The 5,560-nt window shown below is 36.5% G+C and overlaps 1 long non-coding RNA gene across 1 annotated transcript in view; it reads right to left on the reverse strand.

Annotated features, from left to right (window-relative positions):
* Window positions 1–3,142: 3,142 nt before the first annotated feature.
* The window catches only part of LOC145255688 (uncharacterized), a 13,284-nt gene continuing 10,866 nt past the window's right edge, over window positions 3,143–5,560 (reverse strand). The window contains exon 3 of the long non-coding RNA XR_013863892.1: window positions 3,143–3,315. This is a non-coding gene — a long non-coding RNA (uncharacterized LOC145255688). The remainder of the gene's footprint in view (window positions 3,316–5,560) is intronic.

The following is a 5,560-nucleotide window of genomic DNA, read 5'->3' on the forward strand; positions in this document are numbered from 1 at the left end:
TTCAATATTTTAGTAGATTATTATTTATTTGAAACTCAGTTACCAGATTCTGTATTTTTTTTTTCAATATTTTAACATTTGTAATGGTCGCTCAGTTTATAATATAACGTAAGTAGATATAGAAGTTTGTGGCGGTTTCACGATGAAACTTCTTGTTATAACTTATTGCGTTAATGTTATTTTTAAGTAAGAATAATAATTATGTTCGAATATAAATTCCTAAACTCATTTCACTCTAAATAATTTAGGTGACTAAAATAGGAATCTCATTAGTCGATAAACAAATATAATATATATATTCCATTTGAATCTTTAACGTTCGTCAAATGTTTCGTTGAGTAAATCGATCGTATCATTTACACTTCGCAAACGCTGCTCAGATGCCAGTCTCTTTGTGATGATTTGCCAAACCAAGCTGAATTCAAAATAACTGATAGTTATCAAATCTGCAATTACACAAAATAGAGCTGTCAAGTTAAAATTTGTCGTCTCAATGACTATATATATGATATGCATTTTATTTATATTTTCATTTTTATCTCAACCTTGAAATTATCATAGCAATGATAGTCGCATTTCAAACATGACATCTATCCACATATTTGGTTCTAACTTAACTGGTAATAGGCTGTACCAGTTAAGTTAGAATCATAATTCTAATTTACTATCATGTTTTGTTTTATTAATTTATTTATTTGTTGCGGACTATTATCCTCATCTTTCTTAGATCTAAGAAAGATGAGGATAATAGTCCGCAATAAATTAATAAATAAATTAAATAAAGAATACCCATCTCAGTAATGAATTCCAATTAAGAAGTATGTTTTTTTTTTGTTTTGTTTTTTGTTAGTTTTTAATTATTCTGTGCAATCTCGTTACATTCTAATTTCTCACATATGTAATAGCTAGGGCTATGACAACAGCATATTCTTTTTATTGTTTTGACCCTCGAGTATGTATCCGTTGATATCTCATATGTTTTTATGTAGAGTGATGTGGTTCTAAGTTGATTAATTGTCTCTAGCAGTGTCGGATATATACTCGAAAGTCAAAACATCGAAAAGAATATTCTGTTGTCATATCCCTAGCATGCTAGAAATCACCTCCCTCTCTCTCTCTCTCTCTCTCTCTCTCTCTCTCTCTCTCTCTCTCTCTCTCTTCATTGTTACGTTTCATAAAGGTTTTGTCGTCTTTATCGAATCTGGACATTTAGCAGTGGATTTTCCTCATCTGGTTGGTGAGGGGCGAATAGAACTGCTACAAGATGGGTGAAATGATTTAGATTTAATTTCATTCTTTCAATATTTTCACAGATTATCAATAATATTAATCTCACCTCTCTGTTTAAATGTATGTATGTATGTATGTATGTATGTATGTATGTATGTATGTATGTATGTATGTATGTATGACTAAAACTTTCGACAGAGGCGACTGATTTTCATGAAATCAGTATTGTTTTGAAGCACGACCCTTCGGACGACAAATATGGAAGAATTGGCTAAAACATTAATTCCTTCATCCTCAACTGGGCATTTTTCTACGGGGAGCGGTGGCTTTTTTCGTCGATATTTTTGAAAGTCATCCCCTCTTTTCGATTGACTAGACTTAATTTAAACATTCGTCACTTCCGGTTTGGTGATGGGCACAACAGCAAAGAGATCACTTTTTTTTTCACGTTCTTCTTCTCCTACGCGGTACGGGTTAGAGGCTGCTTACCTAGTAACACTTCTTTCTTTTTTTTTTTTTTTTTTTTGTGCTCAACACACACCTCCAAACAGCCGGGCAACGCCGAGCATCAGGCTAGTCTTATATATTTGATCTCACACACAGTAACAGTGAGAGAAGGGAATGGACGAACAAATTATTGAAATATAAAGTGCTCATATTGATCTGTCCAGTGTCGCTTATGAGATTAAATGCATTTATCACCCATTTTGTAGTTCGAGACCATTACGTATCGTCACTTCCAATGTTATCCTCTGTTATTTTACTGATTCCCAAAATACGAAAGATGTTGCAGAATCGAAACATATATACATTAGAGTTCATTTACTTATTTGTATCTGGTTGTTTTGTTTTATGTTGTTTTAACCTTTCGGGTTGTTAATGCAAAGTCCGATCATTTTGATATCAAATACATTTTATGCTTCGAGTTCTTTACATTTACAAGTATTTTTCATGGTATTTAGTTTGGTTGTTTTATAGAAGGAATTTTTGTTTTTATTGACGGATTTGCAGAACAATTAAGTTTTGTAAGCAAATAGAAAGGTAAAATACAATAGCAATGGTTGTTGCATTTTAGGATAGGAAGCCAGTATCTTCAGACGGCCTGATCTGGTAACACTAGTATAATTCAATCGTGGTAGAATGTCGATATTCTCTTGATAACTACTGTTTTACAGGGTGAAACGATAAAATTGTCGCACTAGAAAAAAACGGCATGATTCCATTTCCTTTTGATGAAAACCGGTTTTCTACTGTGTTGCAGAATATGTACTAGATAGCCAGTTGCCAAAAGCGATAGGAGCCTTCTACCATGTCTGAAAGTGACCCAATGTTCAACGAGCGAGATCAGAGATGCGTCGCTGTGCAACTCATGCTCGCTACCGATCCAAGTTATGGCAACAGGACCATTGCCAGCACTCTGAAAATGCAAATCTAGACAGTTCAACGCTTGAGGTCACAGCTCAACGAAGTTTCCGGCGACAGTTATGGTCTTTCGTGTGGTTTTAAATGAGGCCCACATCATGCCACCTCACATCTTTAAAGTCGGCTTGAAAGTGCCCTCAATGGTTGTCATGATATATCTCAGGAACTATTATTCGCTCCTTCACCAAACAGTTCTACACACAATAGACTTTTTCACTGCCGATTTCGATCAACCCGAAAGATGGTCGTTTCTTTCGACCTTGGAATATAATTAAAAGAGATGTAATAAACGCGGCAATTTAAGGTGAATTTGAGCAGGTGCTTGGCTACTGTATCCTCTTCTGTGTAAATTTCTACCATCCTTTCCCTACATGGCAACCGAAGAATGTTTGTTTTATTTTTAGCCAAATTAATTGAATTGAATTAAATTGAAAAAAACAACCATTTTGAATCCATTCGAAGTGCAATAAAAAAATTAGTAACGACTGTGTTTATTTTCCAATTGTGTTTTTCTTTAATTCCTTAAAACATAAAATATACAATGTAAGAGACAGATAGTGGTTATGTAAAGTATGGACGGTTCTCAAGTGTTACTGGTGTTTCTTCACGTGACATATAAAGACCCATCGAGGAGTGCCAGTTTGTTGGATCCGTTTCAGGACTCTGTTCCATATGAAAAGAAAAAGAATAATGTTTATCCGGAAGCGTTTTGTATTCTTTTAATATATTTAAATGTAAAAATTAAAAATGAGATATTTCTCTTTCTTTCTCTTTCTTCCTTTCACGTCTCTTCTCCTTTTTCTTCCCTTTCTTCTTCCTCTCTCTCTCTCTCTCTCTCTCTCTATCTATCTATCCATCTATTTTCTATCTCCTCCCCATCTCTCTCTATATATGCTGATGACACGACCATCTACGGCAACACATCAAAGGCTGTAAATGACAAAGTTCTCTCTGATTCTCTCTCCTCTGATCTCGAGCGCGTGGTTCAGTGGGGGAAGATGGGGCTGGTTACCTTTAATGCATCCAAAACCAAACTCCTATCCTTACATCATCAACGCTCTGATCCCCAGCTGGCATCAATTGTGATGAATGGCTCTCGTCTGGGTGAGGCCCCGTGTTTTGACAAGCTTCTGGGTTTGACCTTTACTCCTGATCTGAAATGGAACACGTACATCAAGTCTGTTGCCAAGGTCGCTGGAAAGATGGTGGGATCCTTCTACCGCTCCAGAAGATATCTCACTACTGATGCAATTCTCTATCTATATAAAAGCCAAGTACGTCCAAGGATGGAATACTATTGCCATATCTGGGCAGGAGCTGCTAAAAACAGCCTATCCTGCCTGCAGAGTACAAAATAGACTTCGTGGCTTAGTGGGGGATGCCCTTTTCTCTACCCTGCAACCTCTCTCCCACAGAAGAGACGTTGTGAGCCTATCCTTGTTTTATCGTTATTTCCATGGCAGGTGCTCGTCTGAACTCCAATCTCTGGTCCCCCCTCGCCAATCTTTCACGAAAAACACTCGTCTAGCTGAATCCTCTGTGAAAAATTTCCCCCACTCTATATCTGTGCCTAAATCAAAACGCGGATTCCATGAACAAAGCTTCTTTCTTAGAACTGCACGCCTGTGGAACTCTGTTCCGTCTGCCTGCTTCCCTCCGGACTACAACTTGGATGTCTTCAATTCCAATGTTAACAAATTCCTAATGAACCGCCCCCTTAATTAAACACTTCATTAAATCTCCATACTAACGTAATGTACTTGCAATAACCCTTATCCCTGAGTGGCTTCCGGGCCTTAATAAGTGGTGATCACTGTGTAAAAAAAAATATATATATATATATATATACGACATAATCGTATTTAAACACCGATTTACTTTAGATCACCGAAGTTAAGTAATAATTAGTCCGGCCACCACCCGATCGATTACATTTTGGGAAATACTAGGCGTTGTATGTATTCTGTAGAGCTGGGTCATGGATATGACCTTAAACTATATCTGATGGTGAAGCCCGCAAGCTGGGGCTTTGGGTAGTGTGGATCCACCCTTTAATTGCCCATTGCTCCCAGGTCCACTCTGACCCGGAGTGGTAGTACCTGTTAGGGTCCCAACTATGAGTTAAATAGAAACCGACTTTTAAAAAAATAACAAAACAAATATACTCTATTAAAAAATTGTTCTTCAAAATCACTTGATTCGGCATAAAATAACCTGAAAAGAGTTGATATGCCGTAAAACAAAAACAAACCGTAGAGATGTAACAACCGTGAGAACGCGTTTTAAAATATTGGAAGAGAAGCACAGTTTTCGTTAAGACATGCATCTATGAGAAGAAAAACTCTGATATAAAAACCTGAAGTCTACTTTCTGCTTTATCCTGTTGCAATCATTTGTACCAATTGCGCTTATTAATGGTTTAAAAAGGTCTGGATGATTCTATGTTCTACACAAAGACTTCACCATTATAAATGAATTATTTATTTAGATTTCGGACAACTTTGTCGTCTGAACCTCATGCGTCGGGCTTAGGTATAAAGAATAATTATTATTTAATCATAATTATATACTAGTGAGACCTGTGGAAATTCCATAGCGGACTCTTTCAAACGTAATATATTGATATGGGCATTCTGTGGATGTTCAGTTTTAAATAATAATAAAAGGGCAGAGTTAGAGACAATGTCGGCTTTTTAATGGAGAGTAAATTCCGTCCTCCCCTCTATAGAGATGGCACGCAGGGTAGGGACGAAAATAAATATGTACATTTCCCTACGCAATAACTCTGTCAATTTTTAGTCTACAGACTTGAAATTTGCTTTACAGAGTACTGAGATTAGGGAAAATCGACGGAGTTGGTTTTCGGCCAGAAATTTGGCGATTAAGGGGTCAAAGTTCAACGATTTGA

Source organism: Euprymna scolopes, chromosome 31, assembly GCF_053919585.1.
Source record: "Euprymna scolopes isolate OS-2025 chromosome 31, ASM5391958v1, whole genome shotgun sequence".
In the NCBI taxonomy this organism is placed as follows: domain Eukaryota; kingdom Metazoa; phylum Mollusca; class Cephalopoda; order Sepiida; family Sepiolidae; genus Euprymna; species Euprymna scolopes.